Source organism: Anoplopoma fimbria, chromosome 2 (genome assembly GCF_027596085.1).
Source record: "Anoplopoma fimbria isolate UVic2021 breed Golden Eagle Sablefish chromosome 2, Afim_UVic_2022, whole genome shotgun sequence".
In the NCBI taxonomy this organism is placed as follows: Eukaryota; Metazoa; Chordata; class Actinopteri; order Perciformes; family Anoplopomatidae; genus Anoplopoma; species Anoplopoma fimbria.
The window spans coordinates 26,958,160-26,973,003 of NC_072450.1; the positions used below are offsets into that span (position 1 = coordinate 26,958,160).

Here is a 14,844-nt window from a genome sequence, read left to right on the forward strand (position 1 = left end):
GTGTTTTACAGGCACAAATACACGTAAATGAGACAATAGATGCTTTTTTTATTGTATTTGTATATGACAAATTATGGTTGTTTCAAACCCCCTCTGTGATCACTCATTTCAAACGTCGATACCGTTGTTTATTCTGTCTGATGATCATACAATAATGATGATATCTGCCGCCGCAGCAGCTTGGTAATGTCTGCTGGTCAACACGGTATTTATGAGCTGCGATCAAATTCTCCACTTGTTCTGTTGTCGCAGAACAACACAAGCAGAAAATTATGTAAATGAGAATAACTATATCAGTGATCACAGAGAGTAGGCAAGATAGTAGTGTCCTCTCTAAACCCCTAACACTGTTTGCTGGTTTTTGTGTGATGACAAAGTTAGAAACATAAGGTGCGCTTAATTGACTTTCATTTTAAGTCAATTACCAGTAAATACAGGGGTTTTACACACATTTAAAAGTGAATTTCATGCTTCAGAGGTGCAAGCCGCTCTGGCAAAAATAGACCATGAAAACAGCGGATTGTGAGACGTTCTGGACACACATGCAGCCATGACGGAGCCAAAACAAGGTGCAGCCAGATCCTGTTTACACTAAGAATGAACAATTTACTGGTGGTGTTGGAAGAAAATTCAGCGTGAGTCGTCTTCTGTTGACCATGAATGTTCAAATGGCAATCCTTCCAGTAGTTGTTGAGATATTTGAGTCAGGACGAAAGTGGTGGAGCAGACCAACATGTCATCCATACAGCCGTGCTAATAGCGTGGCTAAAGATAAGAAGACTGTTACTGGCTAATGCACACAGTGTGAGTGTATCTGATTGGCCCTTAAACAGGGGGAATAGTAAGTGATGGAGAAAAGGATGGAGACCCACCTTTACTCATCTGTACTGACTCTTACATTTAAAGCAATGCTTACAAAACCCACACATGAGTGCAACATTGTTACATTACTAGCTTACATGCCAACAACGACAGAGTAAACACTAAATTATACATGTAGAGTAAACGCTACGGCTGGACCCGTTGAATGTATAAAAAATAGACGTAGTCTCTGTGATGTCACCTATAGGTTTCTGGAGACAAATTTTTTTTTTTAACAGTTACAGTCCACAAAGCACTATTAACTTGTAACACATATTGTTTAATAATCTGTCATCCATTCTTGCTCATTTTTAGATATTTATATATTCTTTGAGATGTTCAATGTAGGTTGTTTTTCTGTGAGTTGCCTTGTGTTGGAGATATCGACTGTAGAGATGTTTGCTTCCTCTCCACTATAACGGGATTACTGTGACTATTACTCGAAGTAAAACTGCTCTAAACAGGGTCTGTAGTTTGTAGTCGTCTTGAGTGACTCTCTATGAGCACCACAAGCCGAGTCCCGTTAGGATAAAGAGACATCTCTACGGCTCCAACAATAGGCAACTCACGCCAAAACAAACATCAATAAATAGTACCACAGGTAAGAGGGAACAATGTGTTTTTTCCCCCATCAATATACGATTGCAAAATCTTTAATTTCTCTTATATTACATTACATTACATTACAGTCATTTAGCAGACGCTTTTATCCAAAGCGACTTACAGGAAGTGTATTCAACATAGGTATTCAAGAGAACTACTAGTCACCAGAAGTCATAAGGGCATCTCCTTTCTTAAACAAGCATCTTAAAGCATAAACCAGAGCAAAAGTATAGTGCAGAGGCAAATTACTACGAAAACAATAATTGCAACAGACTAATCCGAATATAGTAAGTGCTACAAACTACTACGAATAGGATAAGTGCAGTAAACGAATACAAATTCAATAAGTGCAGCGAACTGATACGAATACAGTAAGTGCAACAACTAATACGAGTGCCATAAGTGCTACGAGGAAGACTCAGGGTAGTGCTTCTTGAAGAGGTGAGTTTTCAGCCTGCGCCTAAAGATGGGCAGCGACTCTGCTGTCCTGACGTCAGTGGGGAGTTCATTCCACCACTGAGGGGCCAGGACAGAGAAAAGCTGTGACCGGGTGGATCGGCCGCAGGGACCTCTGAGCGACGGGGCAACCAATCGCCCGAGGCAGCAGAGCGAAGTGGTCGGGCGGGGGTGTAGGGCTTGACCAAGGCCTGGAGATAGGAAGGAGCTGTTCCTTTCACTGCCCTGTAGGCTAGCACCAGAGTCTTAAACTGGATGCGAGCTCTTACAGGGAGCCAGTGTAGAGAACGGAGAAGGGAAGTTGTGTGGGAGAACTTGGGGCGATTGAACACCAGACGTGCTGCAGCTTTCTGGACAAGCTCCAGAGGTCTGATGGCCGACGCCGGGGCTCCGGCAAGTAGTGAGTCGCAGTAGTCCAGGCGGGAGATGACCAGAGCCTGGATGAGCGCCGTCTCCTCAGTGAGGAAGGGGCGAATCCTCCTGATGTTGTAGAGGAGGAATCTGCAGGAGCGTGTGACCGATGCAATGTTTGCTGAGAACGACAGTTGGTCGTCCAGGGTCACACCCAGATTCATCATCAATGGTGATGGACAGGTCTCGGTGCGGGCAACCCTTCCCCGGGAGGAAGAGTAGCTCGGTTTTGTCCAGGTTGTCCAGGTATAATGAGCAAGAATGTATGACAGAATATTAACGATATGTGTGGACAAGTTTATAGTGCTTAGTGGACTGAAATTACTAGAATTCCCCCCTAATTGGTTGCAGAATCTGTTGTTTTGGTCAGAGTCAACTAAAAAAATATTGTTTTGATTAGTCCTTTTTGTGTTTTTTATGCTGAATAACATATTTCCACGAATGTTATGATAAATTATCGGGTAAATACAAAATTTAAAGTGGTGATTCTTTTTTGGAGAAACAGATCTGTCAATTAAATCGATCACCAATCACTAATCTATTAGACAACAAAATCATATGAATGTTAGTTGACTAACAATGTCTTTATCTAGTACAGCCCCTAGTAGGGGTTGGGGGGTTTGCGATTCTCTCTTGAAAGATTTTGACTCGATGCAGAAAACTCAATAATCCGAAATTTTAAACTCAATTAAACTAAACGTTTTGATCGCAGGTAACAATTATGTGCCACAGGGCTGTCCATTCCTCACCGCTGCCCCTGAACACAACACATGTAATACACATGTCATAGTTCTAAACTAGGCTAAATAATAGCAGAGTTTTTGGTGAAGGGGCTGAGCTTGTGCAGCCGCTTATGGATACAATCCAACCAATGAGAGCTGAACTCTATATTATTTATTTGTTAATAAGGGCAGCTTGTTATGTCAAATGACTCAGAACATGCTCAATTCTGTGTTTTTACTACGAGGATCCTGCCGCAGGATTGCAATTCAAATTTGATTTATTTTACTGTTGGTTCCCTTTGAAATGCTGGGAAATGTAACCCCTTCAGCTTCAACACAACTCTTATATTTGTTCCTAATATTAAATTAATAAAAGATAACAGAAGTAAATCCATCTGGTTTTTTTTAATTATGACTCATTACAAATATGCAGTGTTTTAAAAAATGGCAGATATTCACAGTGAGAAAAAATAAATCATGTACAAATCTTGAGTCAAGATGAATAGTTTAATAATTGAATCATAGCCCTCTTAATCGTAGTAGAATCAAATCGTGAGGGGCCTAGAGATTCCCTTTCCTAGCCCCTAGTCATTAAACTTAAAACAGGGTGAATAGCAAGGGAGAGTGAAGGAGACACAACTTCACCTTTACTCGTCTGCATCGAGTGAGGAAGAGGAGCGCGACCCCCCTACTGGAGCCCCGAGGCATCAGATCGAACGCACAATTAACCGACACAGTCCATTAGTCTGAACCACTGGCTGCATAGTCTCAATCGTGACCAGTACTAATCCACAGAGATAATCTAGAATCTACATGTCCTTAAAATGCCCTTATAACCAAGACAAGAGAAGTATTTCAGTCACATGACTACAACACCTGTCCAGCCGTTATTTAACCTTCACTGGTTCCACTAAGACAGAGCTGATATAAATGCATAGAGCTGCTCAGTACAGCCACAGCTGCTCCTGTTTGCCACTGGGTAGCTTTACAGGACTGAAATGGAACTTTTTAAAGCTCCACAGAGCGGGTTCAGCTGCCGACAGCCCAAACTGGCAGCAAGAGGTAACTGTAAAATGTCATTGTAAAAAAAAAATGAGATGAAAATCATGGGTCCGTAGCGGGGAGCTGCTTATAGCTCATAAATTCTTAGCAACTGGTCAATATCAAAAGATATCACAGAGGGATAACAGAGGAAAGTACTGTATCAAATAATACATTTATGGTTTCCATTTCATTTACAAAAAAAAAAAAAAAAAAAAAAAAAGGTAAAATATCCTCTCTTATTCTCCAACACTGTTATGCGTCATCGGTCTGTGATGTTCACCACACGGCGGGGGATTTTTTGATGATTTTATTTCTGGATGCACCCGGTTCTTTCACTCTGCCTCACCTGCTTCTACTTCATGTTGTGGTTTCCTACATTTCCCAGGATGGCCTTTGAAGAATCCCAGAGAACTACATCCTTTCATCCAGCTGTTGCTTTTATATGGAGGGAGGAAAAAGATGAGACAATAGCAATGAAGAACGATATTCATAGAATGTAGACGTTGGCCCTTTCATTGAGCTCCATGCCGGTTTAGCTTGTCGTATTAACATCTCGGTATGTTACCTTATTAACTAGCATTGCATTTTAGTGTGTAGCTAATGCCATGTCTGTTTCACAACATTACTGCAAAACTACTTGACTTATGACTTTACACATTATCACCAGGGATTCACAATTAAATTCATGTTTAAACTGAGTTATGTGCAGAAACAAAAGAGGCAGAAAACTTTGTGTTGAGCTCAACTGCAGGATATTTCCTGCAGAAATAACCACTTATGGCGTTTATTTTGCAAAGTAGAGCACAAAGTACAACGGACTCGGAATTGACTTAATACTTAAAGACAAATCTAAATGATTAAAATAAGATTTCAGTTATTTTTACTTATTTTGTTGCGACTAAACTGATCCATAGCTCCATAATGAACTGCACAATGACTTTTTGACCATTATCTACGTCTCACATTTTCAACCCTTTACATTTGCTTGATAATACGCACATTAACACAATGCAGGCCAGGTTGGATTATCTTAACCCTTTAAGTTCAGTCACAGTTTTTGCCCAGGGAGATCCAAGGTGATAGTCCCCAAGGGTACGTGTCCTCACATCACCTCACAAACCAACACATTTGGAAATAACTATCAAAAGCACCGTTTCATGTCTGGAAGTGAAACTTTTCAGTTTGAGATCTAAGTGCTTTTCAAATTGCTGCTTTTATTCCTTTTTATATTGTACGCTGCCTGTTCTGAGGGAAGTGATTTTCTTCTTTTCCATTCTGTGATTAGATCAAAGTACGGTGCCTGAATGTGCATTCATTTGTATAATTCTCGCACGCTCTCTACCTACATAAAAAAAAAAAAAAAAAAAAGAGAAAAATCTGTCAGAGTGGCTTTTTTTTTTTTGTCATACTAGAGTTTTGATAAACAAAATTACATTGTTTTAACAAGAACAAATGGCATGCTTACTGCTTTTGATGTCGTGCTGGCAAAACAAAATCCATATGCGTGTGTGCGTGTCTACGTGACGATTATGTCTACGCTCGCGTGGCAGATGAATATTGCAGCGCAAATTGATCACTCTGTAGAGTTGCAAATTTGATGAAACGCTCAAGGCTGATTTCCGCAACAGCTCTTGTATAAGTCATGAGAGCACTTTAGGTGGGGGGGGGGGGGTTAAAACTGTGAAGGAAACAAAAGCCATCCATTTACCTCATTAGTGTGCGTGGAGAATCTTGACGGGCTTTGAAGAGAACGTGCTGGCGTAGCTAAATCAGCTTAAGGGCCCGAAAAGCAGACATTCAAGGCAGGCAACCAAACATCTTCCCAGAGTGATAAACAACCTCGCCTTGGTTGGGAGGATTGGAAAAAAAATATGAGAGATACTTTGCTCCATTTTTCAAGTACTACTGTTATAGTTTCCTTAGTTAATCTTCATGTTTGCCTCCAAGCCGGCATTAACGCGGCTGACGACAGGTTTTCTGCTGATTCACTGACGACGGCGCTCAATCGAAAAACAAAGACTCTCGGCTACTTGCACACACTCGTGTTGTCTACAAAAGCAGAAGGAAAAAAAAAACTGCATCTATGCCGTTAGCAGAGGGGTCGAGTCTTCGGTTCATTGGGGCGACACTGAGAGGCGGGAAAATGCACGCCGGGTTAATTCTCCTCAGCTTTAAAGGTGAAACGGTTGTTTGATTTGGCGACGCATCTCTCAGACATGAACCTCGTTAAAATGATTTGCTGGAGCTCGGCTATTAACCAAGCAAAAACGAAACGACGAGTTGGAAAATGAAATCCAAAAACAAAAAACAATCCCGTCTGATTAACCGGCCTGGCCTCCTTTTCATCGACAGGCTGCCGGAAACAAGCAGGTATGTGTCATTTGGCAGGACAGAGCCAGTGATGATGGCTTCAGAGAAATAAAATCTCAATCTGTCATCATGTCTTTTCTTTCCCTTATTTTCCCCTTTGGCAGGAACTTCCAATGCCATAAATCGTTGCTTTCTAAAATCATTTAGGAATGATTTTAATTGACTTTTTCGTGAACCCCACCCAGGTCAAACGTGAGGACACCGTTGTAGGTGGCGTAGCGGTCACAAACTCGATAACTAACACCTTGTGTGTTTTTGTGTTTTTAGCTGAAGCTAATAGTCATTATTATTTTTTTATTTTTTTAAATCAGGGTCTATTTCACCCTTCTATACCATGTTAGTGAGCTGGAAGGTTTTATTCAGTCACTCTTTACAATATTCACCCTTATCCTGAAAATGGAAATTCACCATAATCAACTTTTCGTGAATGGTGTTGATTACAATTGGCGGTAAAATCGTCCAATCCTGAGTGTCAAACTCTACTTTATTGGTCATACGTAGGTTAACAAGGGGGTCAACGATACGATGATTTGTGTTGGACGAGAGAAGCTTTTTTTTTTTTTTTTTTTTTTAAATGGTCATAATAATTCAAATAAAGATAAAATAAGATGGTTAGATGTAATCTAAGACAAGATGACATTAATAAAAAAAATAATATGAAAAAGAGGTGTGTGAAAAAGTAAATTACAGAGTTTATCCAACACTAATGAGCAAAAGGAATGAGATATGGATGTAAGAGAATGGAATGAAATAAATGATTTAAATATAGCACTATATTCACATGGATGAAAAAGAGGGTTTGTGTGTGAGTGAACAAGATTATTGCACATATGACATGTAGCGGTCCAGGCTTCACGACAGCAGTCATGTGGATCATTTGGATTTTTTAAAACCGACTCATGAATATCCTAAAAAGCAGTCAACCTCAGGAAAACACTTCTGTTTCTATAAAATAAGCTGTGTGTTGTCTCACACTGTGGACATGTCGCACATCACCACATGATGGCAGTGCTGCATGTGAAATATTCCAAACACCCAACACTGGTTTTTGCTTTCAGGAGAACAGTGCACATGTATGTGTAGCTCCCCAATGTGCTGCTGCTGCCGCCACCTGCCATGCTTCTGTTTTGACACTTAAAGACCCATGAAAGCCACCGCGAGTCTACTCATTAAGCTGCGTGCTGGTATTGACATGAATTATGCAGCAGCTTTGATGAACTCAAATCAATGAGATCCATAACGAAGCCGGTCACACAAGCTGCTGTGGGCAGAGTGCTGCTTCCACCTCGGGACTATAATATCTCTAACTGGATGACACAAACTGCCGGGGAATGGCTGAAACATTTGGGTTGATGAAATAATCCTCCGCTCTGCTTTTTTTTTTGTTCATATGTAAACCATCATAGCCCCCCCACCACCACCACCCCAACCCGATTGGCAGCATATTGTGGATGTATTTTTAATGTAAAAGCACATCAAGGGTTGAGGCGAACATCTGGGCGGTGATGCTGATGGACCGGAGGAGGAAGGAGGTACGCACAGATGAGAACGTTAAGAACAGACGAGGAAATGGAAGACATACCTTATAGGTTCAGTAAAACATAAAAAAAAAAAAAGAATTACCGCCTCTAGTTGTATGCCTCCACCAACCAGTCCTAAAGCAATTTATATCCAAGTCTGTCCAAAGTGTCATCACTTCATCTTTTTTTCCTATTAGACATTTGAATTCTTAACTTATGGAAAAAACGTGTGTTTAAATTGTGTTTAAACAGTTCAACCATGAGTCCTATTAGACATTTGTGCCAGATTTGAAGAAAATTAGCTCAGGGCGTTCCTGAGATAGGGCTGGGGAGATATGTACAAAATCTAAACCACGATTTAGGTCATTTTTATGTCTCAATAATGATAGAGATCACAATACAGCATGTTCTCTGGTAATTCAAAAAATAAATAGCGTTGTTGTTTTTCATTTCATAAAGAATTTGAGTGCAAAAGGACGAGATTTTCTGAGAAATCTAAAGAGTATGTTCTTGGTTTTCATCAATCAAGACGACGTAGTTGTGTATCACCATATCTCAATATATGACTTTATTGCAAAATGATACCATTGAAATACAATCAATTATCATATTAAATTATCGCCAAGACCTTTCATTAGACCTCACGAAAATGAGAGCAGAATGACATTGACCTTTGACCTCCAGATTCGAATCAGTTCATCCTTCACCCAGGTGGTCATTTGTGACACTTTCGAAGAAATTCCTTCCTGAGATAGTGTTTCCACAGGTATGGACCGGATGGACGGACAGACAGGCAACCCAAAAACAAAAATAAATAAAAACGCTCACATCCATAACTCCTTGATCTGGAGTAGCGTTAAACTCACACAAAAAAGAATGTTGGATTTTGCGGTATCCGACTGAAACGCCTACTGTGTTGTGGAGGTGATACACAACGATGATTCACAAACCTAATAATAGTTATACACATTTGTCATTTCTCGCATTGGCATAAGAACAAGGTGTGTGAACTTCTGCAGTCGATTTAGTGTTGCAGCGTTTGGTCGCTCCACAACGCCTTCCAACACCGAGCACAGCGTTCCAATGCTGAAAACGTTGCCAACTCTCTTGGCTGAGCAAAAAAAAGTCAGGGGACACCACACACAAGTTTGTAATTCAGTCTGTTTCCTGTGTCAAAGCGCGGGATCAGACTTGTTTGCATTTATAAGAGCATGAATAATACCAATTTGCCTCCCAAAAGCTTGAACAGCCAAGATGTTGAAATTCTCCACCATGGTCTGAGAAAAAGAACTTGTTGCCGTTTGCTTTCGAGTATCTGAGTAGCCAAGGACAGTGTGAAATCCACTGACAAGCTCTTTATTTTTTGGCTACAGGGACTGAAACTCAATGAGGAACAATGTACGTGCCAGACAAATGCAGAAGGAAGATGTCTAGAAACTCCAGCAGAGTGTTTTGTTACACTGCAAAGAACAAGTTAGTTTATTGCTAAGCCAAAAATAGAAACCATTCTCCAAATGTTAGAAGTCTATTATTGTAAAGAAAGACATCCTACTCGAAAAAGAAAAAGGATTTCATTAACACTTTAGCCATATAGCTACATTTGATTGGTCTTTTTCTATCTACATAAATGTATCATAAGGAACACCACGAATGAACGGGCCTCCAACCGCTCACGACAACTTAAGTCCTCCTTATTTTGATAGCACAGCTGTAGCACCACGGTCTCCTTCACCTATTCCCCACCCATACAGCTTTGCTTCTCAAACAGAAACAACAAACACGTAGGAGGAAAATCACTTTGTGTGCTCTGATCCCCTGCCGGTTTAAAACAGCTTGTGTTCTTTACCAATAAAGAAGCGCATCAGGGAACGCGTCGCCCTCTCAAGTTTTATTCACTTCGGAGCAACTCTCAGAGCTTCGACGACATTGAAAGCGTTTTTTGTTTTTTTTCCATTATCCTCTTCCTTCCTCGTTGCTGGCAGCTCTCATACAACCCTCCACCCCACACAAAAAAGAAAAGTAAGCCTTCTCTCCAACACTCCCTTTCAATGAATCACCAACACCACCATCTCCTCCTCCTCCTCCTCCTCCTCTTTTTCACCCGCCGTGTTCTGAACTGCGTCTTCCCTTCGTCAAGCAGCGTGAGCGATGGAAGTGACGGCAGAGACACCTGCCCTGAACCACCGCTGACAGAGAGAGGGAGGAAAGAAAGAAGGAGAGGAGTGGAGAGGGAGGGAGGGAGGTGCGCTGCCTGATGGGAGAAAACGCACAACGAGGCAACAAACTTGCAGGGACTATCACTTATAGTGACAGGCCAGGAGGTGCCGTGCTATTAGCAGGCCGCGGGGAAGGCCTCGAGCGCGACGGCCCGTCCCACCCACGATGGATGGGCCTCTCTCGCGGGACTAAATTAATACTGGGAGTGGAGTGAATTGCTTTTGGAACAATGTCCTCCTAAGGAGCTAATCAGACAGGAGTTATCTAGGAGTGCCTGTAGGCTGGCTGGCATGGCCGCGGCTCCGTGGATGCCCGGCAGAAGGCAGGTGCACCACGCCGGCTCGCAGTAGCTCGCTTCCGAGCAGCACACAGCGGTGGTGGTGGTGGTGGTGGTGGTGGTGTTCTCCGACTCAAAAGTTTCCAAGGACAGAGTTATCCTGGTAGAACTTATAGTAAGTAGTTATAGGGTTTTAAACGCAGCTCGAACGACAAAATAAATGTTGATCTTTCAATAATTGTTTGAAATTGTCTAATTTCGACATTATAGTGGGGGGGGGAATAAATACGGCGTAGCATTGGGATATTTTTGTGGCAATATTGTATCGGTACACGAGCAATCTTTTATTATATAGACTATTAGTATTTCAATTAGGAATGTTGGGATTAAGCGATCAACTGTGTTTATATAAGTCACAGTTTCATAACCATAAGAATGGATAAAAGCAACACTCCAGCCTTAGGTCCTCCAGAAAAGTGCCTTAAATCAGCAGTGTGGGAGCATTTTGGATATAGAATATGACCAGGGAGTATTATGAAATGCGGATTAATTACACCGTTCACCCATCATAGTGTGAAAAAAAGTTTTACGTCTGTTGCGTTCAGGGGCAGTGGTAAGGAATGGAAAGCCTGATGTCACAGAATTGTTACAAGTAATCATAAGGTTGAGAGTTGAGTTTAATATTTCTGATTATTGACTTTTCTGCATCAAGCCATAATCATTCAAGAGAGAATAGCGACGCATCTAAGAATGGATTGTTTTACAGATGTTTCAATAAAAGAGAAGAGCCGTATGGAGGTTCCATTAAGTTACTTTGGTGTGCGTTCAAGCTCCATTCTGTAAAAATGAGTACTTACTAACATTAGCTCAAAGCAACTCATAAAACATCATTATAATTACTAATGCAAAGATTTTTTTAATAAACAAAAATCAAATCTGTTATTTCCTCATCATTTGAATGTTGAATGAACATTTTTATGCATATCCCCACTATAGATGACTTAAACAAAGCAAAAGGAAATAGTTAATGACGATAATAAATATTATAGTTGATGACGATAATAAAGATTATTCGAAATGAACTGAAATGATTTGAACTGAGTGAAAACTTTATCTTATCAGATACAACAGATGTTGACATACTTGAAAATTGGGAATAAATCGCAATAAGATGGTGATAATATCGTATCATGGGGCCTCTGGTGATTCCCACCCCACCAATACAGTAATCAGACTTCACAGTGGGGCCTGGACTTTAAACATGGTTGCATCGGTGGTAAAAACTTGATTTTCTTATATGAGAAGAAAACCCAGACTGCTGCAAATACATCAGCATTAAGATCATGCCTAACAGATACAAAACACTTCACAAAAGCCTCTGTCACTTGATGTCTGCGTCCGGGCGCATCACATCAACATTTTCAGACGCAAACTAAATTAACAAAAGCATGAATGTTGCTGAAACCATCGCTGATTCATTCCACCAGAAGACCACAACAGAACTCACGAGCCACCACTGCCAAATTGTATTAGTTTTGTTCATCAGACTTTCATACAGCCAGTATCAAATCTGCGTTAGCAACTCTAGCAGCTACACAACTGGACTGCAAGAAGAACTGCAGGTGATGCGTCTTGGTGGAGAATCTAAAAACAGCTTATTTTTCCAGTAAAAGCGCACAAACAATGAACATCTGGCGACGGCGCACCAGAATGAAGAAAGAGGGGAGAGAAATCTTGGTGTCAGCGCACCATTGAAACACATCTTATTTACTGCTGCAAAACCCACAAAAGCCACCAATAACCACTAAGGGTGTCACGATTTAGTTTCTAAATCAAAAATCGATGGGAATAAGTTTTGGATTTCAATCTTTGGAGTCAAAAGCAAAGTTCGGCCACACAGAGTAGTATACAGCCAGCCTGCAGCAGCACTTTTAGAGACTCAACAACTGTTTGACATTCTCAGCCGCAGTTACGCTATGCCACTTAAAATCAATTTCTTTGTACGGGTAAAGCAATGTGGGCAACAACAGCGACTGGTGCGTTCAGGTGTACATCATGAACTCTGAGAGAAACTCAAGCTGTTGTTGTAAAGTACCCTACCGTCATCTAGTAGATTTTCTTTTTGTTGTTTGTTTTCAATTGAGTAGTGAAATAAGTGGTGAAAATATCCATTGTGGTACCATGTAGCATCTCTTTTAAAAGAAGAATTTGAAAATGTACATGATAGAGCTGAAATGACCTTAGAATCGAAAGCCAAATAGTGGATATGTAGAATCGTGATACCCCAAAGAAACACAAACAGTGAGCATCTGGTGACGGCGCACCAGGACGAGGAAAAAGAGAAATATTGGTGTACAGAAGAACATCAGAAACATAAACAAAAGACAATAAAAGGGTAAGAAAAATGTCATTTTTTACAATCAAAGCTTCTATTGAGGTTTTTGAATGAAGCTCTGAATGTCTGTCATTATATTTTACGAAGTCATCACCCTTAACATATGGTGGAAATGTGATTTTGTATCATTGTGGTTATGTGAATGTACTTTGTGATGCTGTAGGATTGCTGCTAGACCGGCACTTTGAGTGTTGTTTTTGAAAGAATTAAATGTGAACAGATATGAATTGAGAGCAGAATAATTCATATTTGGATCATTTGGAAATGATCACATATCACTTATCTTTTTTCAGTTCCTTTTGACTTTTGGACTGAGGACTTTTATTTCACCAGCTGTTTCTCTAAGTTATCAATAATAATAAATTTAATGTCACCTTTATGAATGAAGCTTTGAACTATTCAGTACAGCCCTATGCTAGTGTTATATATATATATATATATATATATATATATATATATATATATTGGTTTTTTTAATAGGAAGCACTTACTTTATTTGTAGAGGAAGTCCACGCAAAGATGTCCTTGAGGTCCTCCTTGTTAGATGTAGTTTTTTGGCAGTTTGTCTTGTTCCCTCAGTCATACGAACAAAGATGAAAGCGTGTCCTCTTCCACTCTGTTACAGCTGTAGGTCTGTATGTTCTCTCTCCACAGATGCCATGGTTCAAGGTGTAGTTAGGACCAGCATCAACAGTGTTGTAGCCTCAGTTTCCTGCAGATAAAAGTAGGAAGTTGTACAGGTGTCATTCCTTAGACTGTTAGTGAACAGTGTAATCCCATCAACTCTGACATTAATGTAAATCAGATCAAATTACTGTGAATAGGACAAGCCCTCCCATCTGTTATCAGCTGTGTTTCTTAATAACCTCAATCACTGCTTCAATTAAATCACTGTGAATCCATTTCATGTACAGGTGGTCCACACTGTGTGGCTAACTTGTATCCTTTTCTGCAAACACACTCAATAATTCAAGAGTTTGCCTCAATGCCTCATGGGCACATCCATGAGGCCTGTTTCTTTACTTCCCTGTTTTCTTTTACCTTTGCATGTGCGCACTGATATGGAACCTCCGCGTCACTGGGAACTATTTTTGCGCGGAGTGGCGCCGAGCCGTAGCGAGAGGGAGTGAATGTCACGTCACATGGGGGCAGGGTCGTCACAGGTGATCATTCAACCGACTACGCATGCGCGAAGCTGCACACAGGTGCATTCAGGAGCGAAGGAAAAAAGAAGAAGCATATACAGTTCTAGCTAGGTCTACTGGAGTATGTGTAATCTCGAGGCACAACTATGAATAATGAATATTAAAAATGATAATACAGTACAAATACAATTGTGAGGCCCAGCTGCGTTTCATTTGCATGTAGCGTGGTTCCTCACTACTGAGAGTGAATTTTCTCCGATTTACAACATCATTTGGCGGTGCAGCTCGATTCACGAACCGATGACAGAGCGTTTCTCCTCCCACTTGTCTTTCTTCTCATTTCTTTTCAAGAGTTATCTTTATCTTGGGTCGTTTGAATTGCATTTTACATTACGATACTTTTCGTATCACCAATCATACATCACTATTAGCTAATAGCTGCCAAGATTCTGTGTGCAGCACGCTTAACCTTTGACCTTGTGGGTCATCCTAAATCTCTCAGTTATGAGGGAGATTTGATAGTTAACTGTCTGCCACCTAAACTAGTATGCTTAATCAAGTATACCTCAAGGGCTGTTTTCATCCGTTAAACATATCTCTCTGTTCAAATTGAGGGCCGTTAACCCAAAACATTAACCTGAAAGACACTAAAAGGCTTCTTACTGCAAAGAAACTCCAGTCCAGTACAATCCATTTATTAGTGCAGTTTCTACTGTTGAATCATTTATGGTTTTGATTTGAAGAAACCAAAGTAGCATGTGGCATGTTTGGAATTGTTTAGCATACCCACAACATTGAATAGTAAAACAAAATCAAACAGAGA

The 14,844-nt window shown here is 40.6% G+C and overlaps 1 long non-coding RNA gene across 1 annotated transcript in view; it reads right to left on the reverse strand.

Annotated features, from left to right (window-relative positions):
• LOC129100221 (uncharacterized) overlaps positions 1 to 13,874 on the reverse strand; it is a 52,577-nt gene extending 38,703 nt beyond the window's left edge. Inside the window, exons 1-2 of the long non-coding RNA XR_008531659.1 lie at positions 13,692 to 13,874; positions 13,368 to 13,588 (exon numbers count right to left, since the gene is read on the reverse strand). This is a non-coding gene — a long non-coding RNA (uncharacterized LOC129100221). The remainder of the gene's footprint in view (positions 1 to 13,367; positions 13,589 to 13,691) is intronic.
• Positions 13,875 to 14,844: the final 970 nt, after the last annotated feature.